General features: G+C 44.3%; 1 protein-coding gene across 1 annotated transcript in view; it reads left to right on the top strand.

The window, feature by feature from the left end:
* LOC311091490 (uncharacterized protein) overlaps positions 1–23200 on the top strand; it is a 300883-nt gene that overhangs the window by 112995 nt on the left and 164688 nt on the right. The gene's annotated exons all lie outside the window — the stretch shown is intronic.

The raw sequence follows: 23200 nt of genomic DNA, 5'->3' as shown, positions 1-23200 counted from the left end.
GGCTTCTACAACCCGTACTTAATTGTACCCAAGAAAAGCGGTGGGTTATGACCGATCTTGGACCTGCGTGCCCATAGTTGCCCATAAATAGTCTGTGAAACGCCCACAAGTTAATATTCATCGATTGCAAAATCATGGCAAACACAGAGAGGAAAACCAAGAAACGTAACTTCACTCAATGTGAAGTAGAAATTATCGTTGGCGAGGTGGAAAAGAGGAGTAAAATGTTGTTTGGAGGGCACAGTGTGGGCATTACTAATGCCAAAAAGGCACTTGAGTGGCAAAAGGTTGCAGACGCCGTTAATGCTGCAGCCTCACAACCTCAGACCGTGGCCGAAATAAAAAAGAAATGGTCGGACATCAAAGTCGATGCAAAAAAAAGTGTGTCTGCCACGGGTGGGGGAAAGGGGACACCCCATAACATGCCAATATTAGTGCAGAACATATTTCACTTTTCTTTTTGCAAATATGTGTTAATTTGCATTTCTGTTGTAATCTTTGTTTGATTTTGTTTGTTTTACACTGCAGATTGATCAAACGGGTGTTCGTGTAGGCCAGGGGTGCCCAATCCTGCTCCTGGCGATCGACTGTCCTGCACAGTTCATCTCCAACCCTAATCAAACACACCTGAAGGAACCAATTAAGGTCTTCAGAGCACGTCAGGATCACTTGAAAATTAAAGGCAGGTGTGTTTGATTAGGGTTGGAGATGAACTGTGCAGGACAGTCGATCGCCAGGAGCAGGATTGGGCACCCCTGGTGTAGGCTGTTAATTGTAAGACTTGAAGTCTTCATGTTATTTATGAGAGGCAGTATTGCCATTTCTTTTACACAATGGTCTACAGTTTCACACACATTCAGGTGTTTCTTCCATCTGTCGACGGTGTCGCCATTTCTCATTTCACCTGTTTTTGTGTGTACGCCTGGGTCAGAGTTTGTGTGAAGGACCGCACATTTTCCCGTCAAGTTTGCTTTTTATAAATACCAATTATTGCGTAGAGAGCGGCGTACGCCGCCTTTTGTGCATACGCAATGTTTATACATGAGGCCCCTGAACCTGTCCCTTCACAGGCTGCCGTTCAAGATGCTTACGCAGAACGTATTTTCAAATGCATCCGTCCCCAAGATTGGTTTGCAGCGATCGACCTGAAGGACGCGTACTTTCATGTCTCGATTCTCCCTCGACACAGACCGTTTCTTCGCTTTGTGTTCGAGGGACGGGAATATCAGTACAAAGTCTTACCCTTCGGGCTGGCCCTGTCGCCCCATGTCTTCACAAAAGTCGCGGAGGCGGCCATTGCTCCCATGTGCGAGCGTGGTGTTCGCATTCTCAACTACCTCGACAACTGGCTCATTTTGGCCCAGTCGAGAGAGCAGTTGTGCGAACACAGGGACATGGTGCTCAGTCACTTCAGCCACCTAGGGCTTTGGGTCAACTGGTGCAAGGCAAGGCAAGTTTATTTATATAGCACATTTCATACACAATGGCAATTCAAAGTGCTTTACATAGAATAAATAAAAATAATAAAAATAAATAAGAATAATTAAAACAGTTTAGAAAAATAAAAAATAAAATACAGTACAGTACAAACAGTCGGACGAGCATTGGCACAGTGCTCATTTATTAAATGCATAGCTAAACAGATGTGTTTTGAGTCTGGATTTGAAAGTGACTACTGTAGGAGACTCGCCATGCTTTGAGTGAACCCTTGGTATTTCTAGCTGATATGATCCTAGTGATCTGAGTGATCTGTTGGGTTTATATTCAGTGAGCATATCTGCAATGTATTGAGGTCCTAGGCCATTGAATGATTTATATACCAGTAATAATACTTTAAAATCAATCCTAAATTTAACTGGGAGCCAGTGTAAAGACCTGAGGACTGGTGTGATATGTTCATATTTTCTGGTTCTGCTCAGAATGAACAAGTTTCTCTAAGTCTTGTCTGGAAACAAAGCATTTTAATTATTGCAATATTTTTCAGATGATAGTATGCTCCATCCATCCATCCATCTTCTACCGCTTATCCGGGGCCGGGTCGCGGAGGCAGCAGTCTAAGCAGGGATGCTCAGACTTCCCTCTCCCTAGACACTTCCTCCAGCTCTTCCGGGAGGACACCGAGGTGTTCCCAGGCCAGCCGGGAGACATAGTCTCTCCAGCGTGTCCTAGGTCTTCCCCGGGGTCTCCTCCCGGTGGGACATGCCCGGAACACCTTCCCGGGAAGGCGTCCAGGAGGCATCCGGAAAAGATGCCCGAGCCACCTCAACTGACCCCTCTCGATGTGGAGGAGCAGCGGCTCTACTCTGAGCTCCTCCCGAGTGACCGAGCTTCTCACCCTATCTCTAAGGGATCGCCCAGCCACCCTGCGGAGAAAGCTCATTTCGGCCGCTTGTATCCGGGATCTTGTCCTTTCGGTCATGACCCACAGCTCATGACCATAGGTGAGAGTAGGAACGTAGATTGACTGGTAAATCGAGAGCTTCACCTTGCGGCTCAGCTCCTTCTTCACCACGACAGACCGGTACAGGGACCGCATTACTGCAGAAGCTGCACCGATCCGCCTGTCAATCTCCCGTTCCATCCTTCCCTCACTCGTGAACAAGACCCCAAGATACTTGAACTCCTCCACTTGAGGCAGGAGCTCTCCACCAACCTGAAGCGGGCAAACCACCCTTTTCCGACTGAGAACCATGGCCTCGGATTTGGAGGTGCTGATTTTCATCCCAGCCGCTTCACACTCGGCTGCAAACCGTCCCAGTGCATGCTGGAGGTCCTGGTTTGATGAGGCCAACACGACAACATCATCCGCAAAGAGCAGAGATGAAATCGTGTGGTCCCCAAACCTGACCCCTCCGGCCCCTGGCTGCGCCTAGAAATTCTGTCCATAAAAATTATGAACAGAACCGGCGACAAAGGGCAGCCCTGCCGGAGTCCAACACGCACCGGGAACAAATCTGACTTACTGCTGGCAATACGAACCAAGCTCCTGCTCTGGTCGTACAGGGACCGGATAGCCCTTAGCAAAGGGCCCCGGACCCCATACTCCCGGAGCACCCTCCACAGGCCGCCGCAAGGGACACAGTCGAATGCCTTCTCCAAATCCACAAAGCACATGTGGATTGGTTGGGCAAACTCCCATGAGCCCTCCAGCACCCTGTAGAGGGTATAGAGCTGGTCCAGTGTTCCACGACCGGGACGAAAACCACACTGTTCCTCCTGAATCCGAGGTTCTACTATCGGCTGGATTCTCCTCTCCAGTACCCTGGCATAGACTTTCCCAGGGAGGCTGAGAAGTGTGATCCCCCTATAATTGGAGCACACCCTCCGATCACCCTTCTTGAAAAGAGGGACCACCACCCCGGTCTGCCAGTCCAAAGGTACTGTCCCCGACCGCCACGCGATGTTGCAGAGGCGTGTCAGCCAAGACAGCCCCACAACATCCAGAGACTTGAGGTACTCAGGGCGGATCTCATCCACCCCCGGTGCCTTGCCACCGAGGAGTTTCTTGACTACCTCGGTGACTTCAGCTTGGGTGATGGACGAGTCCGCCTCCGAGCCCTCAGCCTCTGCTTCCTCAATGGAAGACGTGACGGCGGGATTGAGGAGATCCTCGAAGTATTCCTTCCACCGTCCGGTGATATCCCCAGTCGAGGTCAACAGCTGCCCACCTCCACTGTAAACAGCGTTGGTAGGGCACTGCTTCCCCCTCCTGAGGCGCCGGACGGTTTGCCAGAATCTCTTCGAGGCCGACCGATATGCCTTCTCCATGGCCTCACCGAACTCCTCCCAGGCCCGAGTTTTTGCCTCCACAACCACCCGGGCTGCAGTCCGCTTGGCCCGTCGGTACCCATCAGCTGCCTCAGGAGTCCCACAAGCCAGCCAGGCCCGATAGGACTCCTTCTTCAGCTTGACTGCATCCCTTACTTCCGGTGTCCACCACCGGGTTCGGGGATTGCCGCCTCGACAGGCACCGGAGACCTTACGGCCACAGCTCCGAGTGGCCGCGTTGACAATGGAGGTGGAGAACATGGTCCACTCGGACTCAATATCTCCAGACTCCCTCGGGATCTGGTCGAAGCTCTGCCGGAGGTGGGAGTTGAAGATCTCTCTGACAGGAGATTCGGCCAAACGTTCCCAACAGACCCTCACAGTACGTTTGGGTCTGCCGAGTCTGTCCAGCTTCCTCCCCCGCCATCGGATCCAACTCACCACCAGGTGGTGATCAGTTGACAGCTCCGCCCCTCTCTTCACCCGAGTGTCCAAGACATACGGCCGGAGGTCAGATGAAACGACCACAAAGTCGATCATCGACCTCCGGCCTAGGGTGTCCTGGTGCCATGTGCACTGATGGACACCCTTATGCTTGAACATGGTGTTTATGGACAAGCTGTAACTAGCACAGAAGTCCAATAACAGAACACCACTCGGGTTCAGATCAGGGGGGCCGTTCCTCCCAATCACGCCCCTCCAGGTGTCACTGTCGCTGCCCACGTGGGCGTTGAAGTCCCCCAGTAGAACGACGGAGTCCCCAGTCGGAGCACTTTCCAGCACCCCTCCCAGAGACTCCAAGAAGGCCGGGTACTCTGCACTGCCGTTCGGCCCGTAAGCACAAACGACAGTGAGAGACCTATCCCCGACCCGAAGGCGTAGGGAAGCGACCCTCTCGTTCACCGGGGTGAACTCCAACACATGGCGGCTGAGCTGGGGGGCTATAAGCAAACCCACACCAGCCCGCCGCCTCTCACCATGGGCAACTCCAGAGTGGTGAAGAGTCCATCCTCTCTCGAGGATTGTGGTTCCAGAGCCCAAGCCGTGCGTAGAGGTGATCCCAACTATCTCTAGTCGGAATCTCTGAACCTCACGCACAACCTCAGGCTCCTTCCCCACCAGAGAGGTGACATTCCATGTCCCTAGAGCTAGATTCCGCGTCCAGGGATCGGGTTGTCTAGGCCCCCGCCTTCGGCTGCCGCCCGATCCACTTAGCACCGGCCCCTTACGGTCCCTCCTGCAGGTGGTGGGTCCACGGGAGGGTGGCCCCATGTCGCTCCTTCGGGCTGAGCCCGGCCGGACCCCATGGGGAGAGGCCCGACCACCAGGCGCTCGCATACGAGCCCCAACCACCAGGCGCTCGCATACGAGCCCCAACCCCGGGCCTGGCTCCAGGGTGGGGCCCCGGCTGCGCCATACCGGGCGACGTCACGGTCCTCGTTTTTTTGGCATCATAAGGGTTTTTGAACCCTTGATAGTATGCTGATTTAGTTATTGCTTTGACATGACTACTGAAACTAAGGTCTGACTCTAGTGTCACACCAAGATTCCTGACTTGATTTTTAGTTGTTTGACCCCTAGAGTGAAGGTATGCATTCACCTTGAGAACTTCATCTTTGTTTCCAAAAGCAATGACTTCAGTTTTGTCTTTGTTTAACTGAAGAAAGTTTTGACACATCCAACTGTTGAGCAAACTCACCCCTGGGCAGAGGATCTCTTTTCTCGGTATGGAGTTGGACTCGATCAACATGACAGCGCGCCTCACCGAGGCCTATGTCCAGTCAGTGTTGAGCTGCGTGAGTACGACGCAGAACAGCGGCACCACTTAAACTTTTTCAGAGGCTCCTGGGGCATATGGCATCTGCAGCCGCGGTAACGCCGCTCGGATTGCTTCATATGAGGCCGCTCCAACACTGGCTCCACGATCGAGTCCCGAGATGGGCGTGGCAGAGCGGCTTGTACCGGGTCCAAGTGACCCCGCACTGTCACCAAACTCTCAGCTTGTGGTCGGACCTTTCGTTCCTGCGGGCAGGTGTTCCCCTAGAACAAGTGTCCAGGCATTATGTGGTCTCCAAGGATGCCTCTGCCACCGGCTAGGGGGCCACGTACAACGGGCATGCAGCTTCAGGTCTGTGAACGGGGCCTCAACTGCATTGGCACATCAGCTGCCACAAGTTGTTAGCAGTACATCTTGCGCTGAGCTGCTTCAAAACACCACTACTAGGCAAGCATGTACTGGTCCGTACGGACAGCACTGCGACCATTGCATATATTGACCGCCAAGGTGGTCTACGCTCCCGCCGCATGTCACAACTCGCCCGCCATCTCCTCCTCTGGAGTCTGAAGCATCTGAGGTCGCTTCGTGACATTTACATTCCGGGCCTGCTCAACTGTACAGCCGACGAGTTCTCACGGGAGCAGGTGCTACCGGGAGAATGGCACAGGTAGATCTGGCCGCCCCGGACACGTCTCACTGCGAGTTGTTCTATTCCCTGACCGAGGGGAGCCTCGGCACGGATGCTCTGGCACACAGCTGGCCCCGGGCCTACGCAAGTATGCGTTTCCCCCAGTGAGCCTTCTTGCACAGACCTTGTGCAAAGCCAGGGAGGATAAGGAGCAGGTCTTGCTAGTTGCGTCGTATTGGCCCAGCCGGACCTGGTTCCTGGAACTAGTGCTCCTCATGATAGTGCCCCTCCCTGGCCCATTCCTCTGAGAGAGGACCTGCTCTCTCAGAGACGGGGAACCCTATGGCACCCGCGTCCAGACCTCTGTAAACTCCATGTCTGGTCCCTGGACGGGACATGGAGGTTCTAGGTGACCTACCCCCCGCGGTAGTTGACACCATCACTTCCGCTAGAGCCCCCTCTACGAGGTGCCTCTATGCGTTGAAGTGGAACCTGTTCGTTGACTGGTGTTCTTCTCACGAGGAGAACCCCCGATCTTGCTCGATCAGAGCCGTGCTTTCCTTCCTGCAAGAAGGGCTGGAGCGAAGGCCGTCTCCCTCCACCCTTAAAGTGTATGTTGCCGCACATCACGATGCAGTTGAAGGCAAGTCATTGGGAAAGCACGACCTGATCGTCAGGTTCCTGAGGGGAGCGAGAAGACTGAATCCTCCTTGCCCACTCTCTATACCCTCTTGGGATTTGTTTCTGGTCCTTTCGGCACTTCAGAGACCACCCTTTGAGTCTCTGCAATCAGTTGAGTTTAAAATCCTGTCCTGTAAGACAGTACTCCTGGTTGCATTGCCCTCTATCAAGAGAGTAGGGGACCTGCATGCATTTTTGGTCGACAAATCGTGCCTGGAATTCGGCCCGGGTAACTCTCACGTGATCCTGAGACCCCGGCCCGGATACGTGCCCAAGGTTCCTACTAGAGTTGGGGTACTTGAACTCAGACTCGAGTCCAATTTTTAATGAACTCGGACTTGTCACGCACTCGGGTGAATTTGTACTCGGACTTGACACGGACATTTTAGACTCGGAAAATTTGTCGAGTACAATCGAGTCCGGGCACTGAAGGACACTATTTTATTATTCAAAAACGAAACGAAGCTACTTACATTGTGTTGTTTTAGCGTTGAGCATTGTGGCCAATCACAGACATGTATATTACGCGCATGAACGCAGTGGCAAATCAGAGGCGTTAGAGTCACCATGCGGAAAATTTGCTCAAAATGTTCAGAATCAGCGCGAGCTTTATCCTTTTGCAAATCTCCTCATGTTAGAAATAAAGTTTATTCCAACACGAAGTGCCTTTTCTTTCCGTCCTTTATTTAGGTAGTGAATGAACAAAACAAAAGAAAAGAAGAAACCAGCGCTGGGAAGCTCAGGAAAATAGCTCGGCTCCCAATATTCTAGACAAAGAATATATACTAAAAATGTATAGGGAGTATCACAATCTTAACCAATAAAATTATACATGACATCATAGGTATCATATATACTGTTGTATAACATAACTATAAATGGTCAATATCCGATACAGTTTCCTTTAGGTCCTTTAGATCCGAAGGGCTTCTGCAACACACAATGCATAGAAAACACACATCTCTCTCCCCCTTTCTACATTGGGGTGCATGAAACAGATGTATCCTTACGTACACACAAAAGGAATGTGCAGACCAAGCCTTTTCGTCTGGACACAACCTATGCTATGGACAAAACTATTACATGGGCAAAGCTGAGACAAAGAAAATACATTTCTAACACCTCATAAACAACAAAGTCTAGACGCGATGTAAATAAGAGATTCACTGCAGTGCGGACAACTTCAGTGTTTATGACGAGAGTTTCAGTGAGAGTGCAGAACGCGGTAAGTAGCCTAAGTGATGGCTTAAAGGGAGCGCTAATGACAATCTAAATAATAGTTTTGTTTTTCATGCTTCTAGAGGACCAGTGGTTACATTCACACTGTTAAGTTTAAGGAGTGATAACTGCATTTAAATGTGGGAGTGAACCCGCTAAATTATAGTCCTGTGAGTCATCAAATTGCGATGATTTGACAGTAACCATGGCAACATGAGAACGTGATAACCATTGCAACATTTTGGGGTCTAATAATGTTATGCTATTTTTGTTAGATTTATACTTTAGTCATAAGTTTACATACACCTTGCAGAACCTCCAATTTGTTATTTTTTATTTATTTTTTAATAATAAGGATCATAAAAACGTTTTTCTTTTTATACTGCCCTGAAAAAGCTTTTTCACATTACAGATGTTTAAGTATAGCCTAGTCCACAAGACAAAATACAAACACAAAATACAAGACAAATTACATAAGCTTGATTTTTAATACTGTGTGTCATTACCTGAATGATCCACAACAGTGTTTTTTTTTTTTTTGTAATGGTTGTTCGTGAGTCCCTTGTTTGTCCCGAACAGTTGAACTGCCCAATGGTCTTTAGAAAAATCATCCAGCTCTTGGACATTCTTTGCTTTTCCAGCATCTTCTGCATATTTGACTCTTTACTAGCAGTGATTGTATGATTTTGAGATCCATCTTTTCACACTGGAATTCATACATAACTACTGGTATTACAAACACTGCAAACATTCAGTGATGCTCAAGAAGGAAACATCCATTCCGTGCCAGGGTGTGTAAATTGGTGTAAATTATTCTTATTTTGTTTAAAAATTCATTAATTAATTTAATACTGCCCTTCAGAGGCTAAATATGATATTAACATGTAAAAGAAAATAAGAAGAATATACACATCACCATCTTCTTGCTCAAACACCCCTGGCTCTTAATGCATCGTGTTGCAGCATTACCTTGCAGATTCTGAATAATGTGACCAATCATACTGCAGATATCCACCATTTTTGTCTGACAAACAAACCAAAACCAAAAGGTGTGTATTGACATCTTTTTGCATTTCTAATGTTCATTTCATGTTTAAATCGTGCTATAACTAAAATAGATGATCAGTTCACATGCTGCTTGAACTAAGGCGCGATACAATAAAGCGCCACAAAATGGTATTGTTTGAATTTCACAAAAATTAATCAATTTTAAAGCTGAGACTTTATTTTATACCAAAAGGAACCTGCTCTGTCTTGTCTGTTGGCACATTGTCAGTATCCTCTTTGCTCCGCAATACATTTTTTACTGTGTGAGAACATGATGTGTGGAGTGAGAGCAGAATGGCTTGTCAGACGTAGCAACAGTAATAAGAGGGGCGGGTCTTTGTGAAAGGTCAATTTCAAATCATTGAAATCTTTGTGGACTCGGCCGGACTCGACTCGGATGTTAAGGACTCGGACTCAAGTCCGACTCGGGCCCATTTGTACTCGGACTTGGACTCGGACTTGATTGGTAAGGACTTGGACTTGACTCGGACTCGACAAAGGTGGACTTGGACCCAACACTAGTTCCTACTACTCCCTTCCGGGACCAGGTGGTGAACCTGCAAGCGCTGCCTTCGGAGGAGGCAGACCCAGCCCTGGCTTTTCTCTGTCACGTTCGCGCTCTGCGTCTGTACGTGGACAGAACGCAAAGCCTCAGGACCTCAGATCAGCTCTTTGTCTGTTACGGATGCCAGCAGAAGGGAAAGGCTGTCTCCAAGCAGAGGATGGCTCACTGGATAGTGGATGCCATTGCCTTGGCTTAGGAAGCCCAAGGCGTGCCCTGCCCGCCCGGGTTGAAAGCCTACTCCACTTGGGGTGTCGCTTCTTCTTGGGCGCTTGCACACGGCACCTCGCTGACAGACATCTGTAGAGCTGCGGGCTGGGCGACACCTAACACGTTCGCTGGGTTTTATAGCCTGTATGTTGAGTCGGTTTCTTCTTGTTTGCTCGCTTCATCCAGCCGGTAACACCAAAGTTCCCGTTCTAGTGTCGGCTTGCTGCGCCACTCCCTTCCATTGGAACGGATACGTGTGCTTTTTGCTCCAGTCGTGTTCCCCACTTAGGCGAACCCTGTGAGTTCCTCCTCACCCCTCCGGCGGTCGGACGTTACGGAGCGTCCGACGCCAGGCCTAGTTCTTGTATGCTTGTGTAACTTGTGCTAGGCTGGTTTCCATATGTGGTGATCCCTGCGGCGATCCCATATGCGTATTCTTCCATGACCAGCTCCCTGCGGTGAGCCCGTGTCTTTCCCTTGGCAGGTTTCGCTCTGCCGTCACTGTGTGGTGTAGCCTCCCCCTTCTCAGGCTGGAGCCACCCCAGTGAAATTCCATATGTTGCACTGCTCCTAACTGTCCAGTCCATATGTGTATTCTCCACATGGTACCTCCCTTCGGGCAGGATGTGGCTTCCGCAGCATCCTTCTCCCCTGGAAAGGCACGCTTTCCCAGTGTTATTCAAGAGTTCCACTGAGTGGGGTATAACGGAACAGCAGTTGAACTCCCTCTACACAGGTCTTCCGCCCCAGCCAGTTGGGGGTCTGAGAGTCTTGCGTAGGGCGCTGGATGTGGCAGCAACCGTGGCGTTTTCCATGGGATCCCAATTACGTCGTCACGTCAATGTTACGTCAAACGTGAGCGACTGAAAGGGACCGTCTCAGCTACTAATGTAACCCTCGTTCCCTGAAGGAGGGAACGGGAGACGTAACGTCCCGTCGCCACGGTCGCTGACCATCGCTGTCTGGCCGAACACGTCTCGGCTCCTCAGCGTAAAACAATATGCGACGCACCTTCTGCTCCCGGTTGTCCCTCCACCTCAAGAACCTCCTACTGCCTGTTTGTGCCTTCGCCAGTCCCCTTAACCGACCCATTCGACATCCCCTCATCCTCTTCGTCTCCTCCCAAGTTTGCACCTATCGGGAGGGGGTGTTCTGTCACAGTCACATTAGTTTAGACTTGTTGCGTTTTGTCATCGTCTGTCATTCATTTGTTGTCACAGACACTAATTTTGTTTAGCTGTGCACTCATCAGTCACCATCATCACCTGTATGTTCGGTCCAGTGTCGTCTAAAGCAGTGGTTCTCAACTCCAGTCCTCGGGACCCACTGCTCTGCATATTGTGTATGTCTCCCTTATTTAACACACCTGATTCAGATCATCAGCTCGTTAGGATAGACTCCATGAACTAAACTGAGTGTGTCAGATAAGAGAGACATCCAAAATGTGCAGAGCAGTGGGTCCCGAGGACTGGAGTTGAGAACCACTGGTCTAAAATGGAAGTGTTGTATGTTCCTCTGTTCCTGTTTGGATTACCCGTTGGATTTATTAAATATTACCTTATTGCCTTCATCTTCATGTATGTTTATACAACTTGCCCTGTGACAGCGGCGCTATGCAAATTAATTACTTTTAAAGCACGTGAAATTGTGTCATTAAAATTTCTATTCTAACCCCTTAACACGATTTCACTTCTCTTGTTTGCCATCAGATAATTTTAAGCCGCTAATCTCCGGGAAAGTTTTCAGTCCAATGATCCAGTTAAGCAAATTCAATAATTATATCAGAGATGGCAGAGAGAATAGAGACTTGCATTGCGTTTTCAGTAAAATATTAATTCCAGTGTGTGTTTCTGAAGAGCCCTCAAGCAGGGCTGGACTGGCCATCGGGCATACCGGGCATTTTCCCGGTGGGCCGACGTGCTTTTTGGTCCGATAATGCATTGGTCAAAAAAAGTCAGTGTTTTTTTTCTGACAGACCAGCCCATGAAACGCGTAGATCAGCGCCCCATTGGTTCTTTTCTTGATTGACACTGGGCTGGCCCAATCACAACTTTAAACGAGTGAGCGAGCGTGCAGCAGTGTCAGTGTGTATCTGTCAAAATAGATGGAGAAGAAACGCAAGGAATGTACAGAGAAATAGCGTGAAAAAATAGAACCAGGCCCTTAAAGAAGACGCTTTACGTGTCAAAATATATGTTTTCTGACCTTCATCAGCTCCAGCAGCAGATGATGATAGTGAGGAGGATCAGGAGAGAGATGAGAAAGTGTAGAGCCTGCGGTAAGCAGAACTACTTTCAAAACACTTAGGCTATGTCATGAGTGTAGGAACCCATAACCCAGTTACAGTTTATTTCCACATCTGCATAGTTGACGATTACCGCAATTCACTAGAAATTTAATGAGAGGCGTTTGTAAACCATGTTTTCCGCCAAAATAAAAGCTTGATGCAGTTTGCGTCAAAATAAAAGATCATGTGCTTATCTCTTTCAAGTATAGAAATTGGTATATTGGTAGAAATTCAAGTATATATTTTTTTAGTGCATTTGTTTTACAAAATATGGCTATTACTGTCATTGGATTAATATTATAACTATTATTATGTAGTAGGTGTAATGTAAATAGACACTGTAACTAAAAGAGGTTTGAATTTTTCTTTGTTTAATTTGCACACTGAATATGGGTTGGAGCTTTTAATTTTGAACTCTCAAAGTGCACCAGATTGATGAATTTAACATTAAAATGCACAAAATTCTCTCACGGGGGGGCATGCCCCCGAACCCCCCTGGAAGGACCGAGGTCCACCCACCACAGTTTTACCAAAAATCCTGTAAGAAACGCTTGTGTTGCTATGCCAATGCAGCTTATAGCTTGTTTTAGGATTCATCACTGTGGAGTGTAGTTCAACTGTATTAATAAATGTCAAATTTTTACTTATTTCATCTGTTAACTCTCACTCGTTCCTATACTCACTCATTACATGGCATTAGTGGTTTTAAGGAATAGGAGTTGGTTTGCATATATTTAAGTGCGTGCAAAGATGGGTGGTGTTTATGATCATATAGTGGGCCGGTCTGGGCCAAAATGCCCGGGCCGATTTTTTTTTGTTTGTTTTTTGTCCCAGTCCAGCCCTGCCCTCAAGGATCTCGCTGTGTGAAATACAGACTGAACGGAAAGTCAAATCCCACCTCAATATGGCCAGATGATACAGTGTTTCCCCTACAATGTATTAAGCAGCGGCGCAGCGCCTTCACAAAATCTTCACATGATCAGTAATATCACGACCGGATCACGACATTCACTACACACCTAAAAATACTGAAACATGGCGACCGGCGGCGCTGCTAATGCGATGGCTCAGAATCCACTTGTTGACAAGAAAGGAGGAAAGAGCCAAAAAATGGAAATGTTTTTGATTAGGCTAATGTCACGTTGCCAAGGGGCCATTCATTTCATGTTCACATGCAAATATTTCAAATGTGGGCGCGCGGCCAGCGCGCTCATAATAGAAGCGACGCGGCGTGCTCGTTTTCTCAAGCGCGCCTCTGGTCATGGTTGCATAGTAACGACAGATGCCACGGGAGAGCAAGCAAGCGCCGTCCTGCCCCTCCGTGTTCGGCGATCAGGTTTCATTCTCGCGCAGCTTGTATAGTAACTTCACGTGCGGGTCTTTTCCGCTCCGTGTTTGCGCCGCGCTCCCCGTTCCGTGTGTGTGTGTGTCGGCGCACTGCGCTCTTTGTTTGCGCTGCGCGTTCTGCTCTGTGGTTAACGGCCAAAACGCTCCAATCATGTAGGCTACCAATCACGCACTGGAAAAGCAAAGTCCGCTCAAATAACGTGAAATTTCTCAGTAGTAGACTTCTGTTTGCTGAGCTGGTAGCCTAAAGCCATGCTGGGAAACAATGGTAAAATGACCTGCTCTGATCACATGCTCTGGTAATAATAGCTTTGTATGACTATACTTTATTTTGATAATTAGTCAAAAAATAAATCTGTTAAATCTGAGTATGTTGCATAGAACTGAATGAAGAATAATATATTGATGTTTTATATTTTAATATAGGGCTATTTTCTGTCCAATTTGTGTGGACATTTTTCTTTTTTCCCATTTTTTGCGTGTTTAATTAAATTAGTGATTCTACTTTTAAATATTGATGATTACAAGTTTGGGGGAATTGCGATTAATCACAGCAAATTGTGCGATTAATTTTTTTTTAATCGATTCCCAGCCGTAATATATATATATATATATATATATATATATATATATATATATATATATATATATATATATATATATATATATATATAGCCTATATATTTTTTTACATATTGCCCCTTTCTTACATTTGAGCCCCGGCCCCTGATGAACTCCTTGCACGTCCCTGGAGGTTAGTGAAGTAAAATAGGCTATGCAAGCTAGTCACCTTTTAAACTAATGAAAAGTTTCATTTGGATTTTAATGTTCAAAATGTCTACAGGATAAAATATATGAAAATACTGGTTACATGATGATGTATCTAAGTGCTAAAGTGTGTTACAGAAAAAAGATCAGTAGTGCAGGTGAGGGAGGAAAGAGTTTCATTTTTTCACTATCAATTTCTACCTTACAGCTGAAAATTAACAATAATGAAAAACATGAATAATCCTGTCCTAATCCTGTTTGTGAACAGTTCAAGGTACGTGCTGCAATAATCATGCCTTCTGTTGATGGTGTGTCAAATTTGTATGTCTCAATGTCCATTTCTATCCACAAAACTTGCCAGAAGTCATGTTTTAAGGTTTAAAAAATAAATAAAATAAAAAAAAATCTTCCGGGGGTGCATGCCCCCGGACCCCCCGCGAGCGGCTTGGTAACAACCTCCGGCTCGTAACAGCACTGCTGCTGGAAAAATTTATAGGGGAAACACTGTGATACGCAAACTACGCATTCACGTTGTTTCCACTCATATTCAGGAAAACGTTTTGATTTGTCTGGCTGTATTTTACTTTGTTTATTAGGCTAATTCTGAATAGATCCGTGTACTGTAGTAGGGATAGAGGCAGGTCAAGTGGTTTCTTCACTTCAGCTCTGTACACTCCAGTGGGGGTAACTAGTGAGCTGGGTTTAACCCTCTGAAATATATATATATATATATATATATATATATATATATATATATATATATATATATATATAATGACAATACAGTGCCCTCCACAATTATTGGCACCCCTGTTTAAGATGTGGTCGAGGACTTCTAAAAATTCCTTTTTTTTTTAAACAACATAGAACCCAAATGCAAAAAAAGAGAAAAATCCAACCTTTTATTTAAGTACATTACTTTGGTGGTAAAAAAAAAATCACATATTTAGAAAAAAAAAAAACCTGAAATCATGTGTCCCACAATTATTGCCACCCCTGATGTTAATACTTTGTACACCCCCCTTTTACCAACAAGACAGCACTTAAAGGGGGGGGGGGGGTGAAATGCTATTTCATGCATACTGAGTTTTTTACACTGTTAAAGAGTTGGATTCCCATGCTAAACATGGACAAAGTTTCAAAAATTAAATTGTACGTTTGAAGGAGTATTTCTGTGCCAAAAATGCTCCTTCCGGTTTGTCACAAGTTTTGGAAAGTTTTTTTTGAGTATGGGCCTGTGTGACCTCAGCTGAGGCGTAATTTCCTTATAAGGGTCCTAAGGGCACTTCTCCCGGAAAGGCGCGGGCGCAACCGTAGACCAGAGCAAGAGAGCGAAAGCAGTACGCCCATCAAAGCGCTCTGCTCGGCTTTAGGGAAGTCAGTGTCACCAAAGAAGTGTGTTTTTGGTTGCCAGGGCAAGACAACCCTGCACAGATTCCCAAAGAATCCAGCGTTAAGGGACCAGTGGATGGAGTTTGTTTTTCCAGAGCATCAATGGAGTTGTGCAAGATTGTTTGTTCCCTGCATTTCGATGATGATTGTTTTATAAACAAAGCCCAGATCGACGCCGGATTTGCAGATCGTCTAATGCTTAAGGATGGAGCAGTCGCAACGATAAAGGTTCACGGTCGGTCGGTCGTGGAACCGCAGGCGGTGAGTAAATCTGCTTCAAATGTCTGAGTGTTGTTAGCTCGCCGCGTCAGCATAGCTTTAGCTTCGCCCACATGGCACGCCTCCAGCTGCTCGTTTTTTTCCGGAAAGACTCGGTACAGCCTATCTTTCTTTTATAAATATAATAAAACTAAAGACTTTTTGGAGATTTGAAGGATGCAATACTACTCTATAGGTACTCAAGTTTAACATGAGATTGACTGAAAATGAGTGTTTCACCCCCCCTTTAATCTCCTCCTATAACATTTCACAAGATTGGAGAACACAGAGAGAGGGATCTTTGACCATTCTTCTTTGCACAATCTTTCTAGATCATCCAGTGTCCTGGGTCCTCTCTTATGCACTCTCCTCTTTAGCTCGCCCCACAGGTTTTCGATTGGGTTGAGGTCTGGGGACTGAGATGGCCATGGGAGGACCTTGAGTTTGTGACTGCTGAACCATTTTTGTGTAGATTTTGCCACATATTTTGGATCATTATCCTGCTGAAAGACCCAATGACGACCCATCTTCAGCTTTCTGGCAGAGGCCATCAGGTTTTTATTTAAAATGTCCTGGTAGTTCAAAGCGTTCATAATGCCATGCACCCTAACAAGGTTCCCAGGGCCTTTGGAAGAGAAACAGGCCCACAGCATCACAGATCCTCCACCATACTTCACGGTGGGCATGAGGTGCTTTTCGGCATACTCATCTTTTGTTTTACGCCAGACCCACTTAGAGTGTTTGTTGGCATAAAGCTCAATCTTAGTCTCATCTGACCAAAGCACACGATCCCAGTTGAAGTCCCAGTGCCGCTTAGCAAACTCCAGACGTTAGTGTTAGTGAGAAAAGGCTTTTTCCTTGCATCCTCCCAAACAGCTTGTTGGCATGTAGAGAGCGTCTGATGGTTGTTTTGGAGACTTTGTGACCCCAAGATGCCACTCTTTGATGCAATTCTGTGACAGTGAGCTTAGGACTTTTTTTTACTTCTCTTACCATCCTCCTCACTGTGCGTTGTGGCAAGATAAACTTGGGACCTCTTCCAGCCTTGTTTGTCACTGTTCCAGTTGTTTTAAACTTCTTAATGATTCTTCTGACTGTAGATGCGGGCAAGTTAAGGCGAGTGGCTATTTTCTTGTAGCCATTGCCTGACTTATGAAGGTCGACACACATCTGCCTTACTTGAATGGTGTGTTCTCTTGTCATTGCCATGTTGACAAATGGGTAAGAGAATTAGGCCTCTGTGTCACGTCATATTTATACCCCAGGGAAACAGGAAGTCATGAATTACTAATTAAAAGTTCCTAGATACCCTGACCAACTTTAGCAACTACAGAAAAATATATTTAAAAAAAAATCAATTAAAATTTTCAGCGGAATTGTTAGGGGTGCCAATAATTGTGGGACACATGATTTCAAGGTTTTTTTTTTTTCTAAATGTGTGTTTTTTGTTTTTTTGTTTTTTTTTACCACTAAAGTAACGTACTTAAATGAAAGGTTGGATTTTTCTCTTTTTTTGCATTTGGGTTCTATGTTTTAAAAAAAGGAGAATTTTTAGAAGTCCACGACCACATCTTAAACAGGGGTGCCAATAATTGTGGAGGGCACTGTATATTGATTTAAAATTTGTAAGACGTGTTTTGTGGAAGAAAGCTTTATGCGAGTAGGCGTAAACACATCCTGAATATGTATGGGTTTTCACACCTGAGAAAGACAAAGACCCTCCCCTAATGACCCTATTAGGAGCTATCAGGCCCTGTCATTCTGAGCAACCTTGCACAAAGAATGAGGAGATTTAAAAAAGAATGGCTTTTTGATTGTTTGGATTCATTTACAACACAACATAATCCAAAGATACACAACAAATGACAAAAAGCACATTATTGAAAACAATGATCCAAAGACAGAGACCTTTGTGCCATTCCTAAAAACATTGTACATACCTTTCATTTCCAAGGTGTTTGATTTTCACTTTACCATGTTCATGTACAGAGACTCATGTGAATGTTTAAGTCAGCAGGACTCCTCAGTGGAGCATCTGGTCCCTGAAAAAAAAAAAAAAGTGAACAAACTGATATCAAGAGAAACTATAGGGTTGCACGATTTTGGGAATAGATTTAGATTTTTCTGGTTAAAATTGCTTTTTAAAATTCACAGAATACACACACACACACAAATGTTTCCAACAATATATAATGAACACCAGGTTTGTTGTGCCTTGTAGGCATAGGCTACACGCAGTGCTGCATAAAATAATAATAACAATAACCTATAGCAGCCTATAAATCTTCCAAAAGATTTCAGTAACAACTACGCTAGAGAAAAATATATTGATTATCATATGTTACTTCAAATGTTTCCATTCGTTATGATGATATGAAATGAGATTATAGTAAAAACATGAAGCCTATTGTTTGGTGCGTTTTGCTTTTCAAACGCACAGCGCGCTCCAAAATATGATACATTCAAACGCAGAGCGCGCTCCAAAATGTGATTCATTCAAACGCAGAGCGTGCTCCAAAATATGAAACATTCAAACGCACAGCACGCTCCAAAATATGATACATTATGGTTACCATATTATACATATCTACGTTTGAGCAGATATCCACAAACACAGTAACAGTAAACACGGGTCTAAATATTATAATATTCACCATATATCTAGCAACAGTTCAACTGCAATGTGAAGTTTATGCAACAATAACATAATTAAGAAATAATTAAGAATTTCTTACTTTACCTCTTTCTTGTCTTCAAATCGCGTTCTTCTTCTGAGGTAAATCCAATGTAAGCTCACGGCGTGTCTTCCAAACCCGACGAAAAGCAGAGACTTGTGAAGTTTTTTGGTGTTTTGTTTTTTAGGTAACGAGCGTGACGCGTGGACGATTTGCATGTGAATCTCTTTTGCGCATGTGACAAGTATTCGCTGAGTTTTGTTTCAGTTTATAGACGTGCTCAAGAAAAACAAGTAATAAAAACTCAGTGAGTGTTTTAGCGCAATTTTCTCACCTCATGGGATCACAACACTAAGAGATAGTAAATCTTTTCCTGGATTTTTTTTGTGCGTTCCCGAGATTAGACCTTCCTTAACATAATGCCGAAAACCCGAAGTCTCTAGGTGGTCTGGTTGAGGAGTAGATAGAAGTGCAAGATTGGTGCGCACAGACGCACAGAACAGAAATCATGAGTTAACAAGCGCAATTTTGTCCGGTGGAAAATTGCGCTAAAAAGTTCACCGAGACGGAGAGGCAGAAAGCACACCCTGTTTATTTTCTTTATTTTACAAAAGCACAATCTTTTGATTTGATTGTGTTTGTGTTTATTCTTTTTTCATATTTCTTTTTTCTGTATGACCATAAATGACGGAGTAATTTAAGTTTATTGTGCTACTATGTGAAGAAAATCCAGCAAAACGCGCCGGTGCGTTTGCAGACCTCAGGGGGTTAATGCTAACATTAGCGGTACACCATTGAGCTTCTCCATGTCACAGTTTACGATCTGAGATAACAACACTGCTTAGCCTAGTGCTCGGGTTTAAACCCAACACAAAGTTACTGCCATGAACCTTGGATGTGAACAAATGCATAAATATCAATACAGTGTTTTAGAAAATCAATAAGGTATTACCAAACATAATATCCCAATATTTACGTGTATCAACATTTTCTTACAAACTTATAAATTATATATAACCGAAATGATTTACTTTTATAGGCTGTCTGAGCATTCTTAAAGCTGCAGTTGGTAACTTATGTAAAAATGTATTTTTTACATATTTGTTAAAACTGTCATTATGTCCTGACAGTAGAATATGAGACAGATAATTTGTGAAAAAATCAAGCTCCCCAGGCTCCTCCCAGTGGTCCTATTGCCATTTGCAGAAATACACCGCTCTCGGTAAGAAACAACAAATCAGAGCCAGGAGGAGTGTCTTAGCAGTGTCAATCATGCTTGTGTACGCGCTGATCACCCCCCTCTCTCGCACAGCGCGCACCGTCGTTCAAAATCAAGATAGCCGGTGTGCCGCGCAGCTGGGCTAATGGCGGACAAACAACCAAAACTGCCAATTTCTCGAGTGGCACCAGCTCATGCAACAAATACAGGTAAACGGAAAAAGACCGATGACGATAAACAAGCCCGTCGGAGCCCAATGACTTAGTGTCAAAACTCTAGCCGCATAGCATACAGATAAAATGTCACGCACTGTGCAAAGCAACAATAGAAACCTGCTAATTCACTGGCTTGTCATGTTGCTGAAATAATGTACTAGCAAACCTTATTTAGCATTACACATCACTAGAATAATTACTTAGATACTGTAACGTTACCATTATATTATCTTGCTAGCTATTTATAACTTATAGAAAGAGTGCAACGTTATGAAGTTACATTACATGTATTGCAAAATACGTAATGATTTGAGGACCAAGTTTGTAGTCAAAGTATGGGTAGGCCATAGTCAATGTAAAGCATATTGTAGATGTTTCATCCCTACCAGTGAATGTGCGATAACTGTTTATCCGCCGTCATCAAGTGTCCCTGCATGTTTACTAGCCTGCGCGTTCACGGCAGGCTCCGTTGTGGGGGAGGAGCTGTGGAGGGAGGGCTGTAGTGCAGCAGAGAGCGAGGGGGAGTGACCTGTAAGCTGTGCTTGTTCGAATTTTCAGGCTAAGTCAACGTTTTCTAAAAGCTCCCTACTGCAGCTTTAAGTCTTAAACTCCAGGTTTCACAGACAGGGCTTAAGCCTATTCCCAGACTAAAATGCATGTTTGAGCTGTTTTAGTTGAAAGCAACTTGCACTGACATATCTTAACTCTCTGGTGCTCCTCATTTAGGAGTCACACTTGCTATCTTCGCTGTCAAAAGTGTTTTTTGATGGTACTTATTAATATTTATGCAGCTCAAACATTCAATTTTATGGTCCATTTTTGCCATTGAAAATAATACAATTATTTTTTCTCATGTTTGAAAATATTTTTTTCAATTAATGCAGTATTACAGATTAATATAGAGACTAGGCCTTTTAAAGGGGTCATATAATGTCATTTTTGTACAAGCTAATATGATTCTTTAGGGTCTAAATTAAAAGTTTGTAATATACTTTAATTAAAAATTCTCATTAGTATTGTAAGAAAACACTAATTTTACCTGGTCAAAAACAGCTCTGTTTTCAGCACGCCGTTTCAGTGCATGTGTCTTTAAATAATGAGCTTTGCTCACCCCGCCCCTCTGTTCTGTGCGTACACTGTTTGTTATAATAACACAATAACCATAACGCGTTGTTCATTATAAACGTGGGATTATGAATTATATTGATAACGTCGTACATAGAAAACATGCCATAATGTACCCTGAGTGTAAACAGCCGCATTCATCGTGAAGCGTGCAAGCGATTTGCAAAGATTAATATAAAGATTAATATAAAGGTCAATAAAACGTTACACTCACTTGTTCTTCTGGAGGTTCAGCAGGAACACGAATAGTTGGTACTGATCCTTTTTTCAGGAGCAGCTTCTTAGCAAATCCAGCTTTATACTGACCCTCGTTTGTAAAGCAGTCTGTTGTGTGAAATGATTCGCGCAAACATGACAGCATTGACGTTGATCGTGAGGAATATTCCCTTCGAAAACAAACTCCGCCACTGCGTCTTCAGCTGTACGAATTTAGAAATCATCAATATGACTGCTGTGTTCGTTATTACACCCAAGAACAGAACACCACAATCGTTAGACGCCATTCTACTCAGCACTCCAGCTATCAACAATGAACGCGCCGGTTGGCGCGTGCTATGATTGACAGCTCGCTCACGAGGGCGCGAGGGCGGGTCTGTGTTTGAAATGCTGCTGTCAATCAGCCATCGTGGGAGGGGCGTCGATTTTATGACGTCACAATATCGAACAGCTTGATTTGAGACGGGAGGAAACGTATAAGAAGATTTAAAAAAAAACACTGGATGGATTTTTATCATTTTATGATGGTTGTGTACAGGCACTGCCAACACACATTTCAGTACAATCAATTTGTAAAAGTGCATGTACCATTATATGACCCCTTTAAATACAATTTTTGAAGGCAGATAAGTGCCATCTGTTGATAGAAAATAAAATAAAACGTAATTTTATGGTGTTACCACTAGATGCCTGTGTAGTTCTCTATGGAGAGGCTTGTGAATTCTCTAGTAGTATTTGGACAAAATTACTAACTTTTAAGATGTGGATTTGAATGTTTTATTTATTTATTTTTTATTCTCAAATAAAACTTTGTCAAGGTTTATAATTTTTTTTGTTTATTTTGATTTGAAGTGTACATGTTTTTGCATTATTATTACTACAGTCAAACCTGAATACATAGAAAGCATTTTGTTACACGTAACATTAAAATTCAATAAAAATGTTAGAAAAATAAACAGGAATGCTTTATCACAGCTTAATCCATCTGGATCTGATCTCATTTCAACCTCTTATTTCAGTCTTCTGACTCATTTTTGCTGTATGGTAATAGCCCTACCAGTTCATTTTTATATAATTGTGTGTGTGTGTTTGTGAGTGGATGTGTCTGTTTTGCACTCTTGATGTTTTAGAGCTTCAGCCCTTCATTGCCTAGCACTTTTTTTCTGCAACATGGCCGATTTTTAGATTGTTCAACAAAAATTCTCTACATTTTTGTAGTTTTCCCATTCATATCCTATGGTAAAGAGCAAAAGTGTGACTTTTTTTTTTTTTTTTTTACGACCACTTAGCCTGCTCGAATCATGCCCTCAATTTTTGTGTGTGTTCACATTACAAATGCCATAAAAGTTACTAAGTTTTGTACCATTCCAATGAAGCTGTGAAAATTTCTAAAATAGACCGAAGAGCACAATATGTCAGTGCCATTGTTTTGTCTCAAGATGCACATAAGTAATGTTTTATTACAAGGCACATTTATAAAAGCTCCTGTCCTAATTAAACTAAGACCTAATCCTAGCTTAATCTAAACACCGTCTGTGAAACCAGACCAAAATGTCTTAAATTTGTTAATGTAAAAACTTTATTAGCATTAAAATGCATGTTTCAGTGGTCTAAAATTTAAAAATTTTTAGATGGATTATCGAATGCCGAATTCGGAAATCATTTGGGTGCCTTGTGCAGGAAATAATGCCAAATTATAATGAATAAATGAATGAATAAAAGCAAGCAGAGCAGTGGACGAAAACAAGTAGCCAGACCAATCCAGGCCTGAAATATATTTTAATCATGTTTTCTTTTCAAAAGATTC

This window comes from Abramis brama (genome assembly GCF_963993115.1).
Source record: "Abramis brama genome assembly, chromosome: 10".
NCBI classification, from domain to species: Eukaryota; Metazoa; Chordata; class Actinopteri; order Cypriniformes; family Leuciscidae; genus Abramis; species Abramis brama.
Note: the sequence above shows the minus strand (reverse complement) of the source record. Positions and strands in the feature narration are given on the sequence as shown.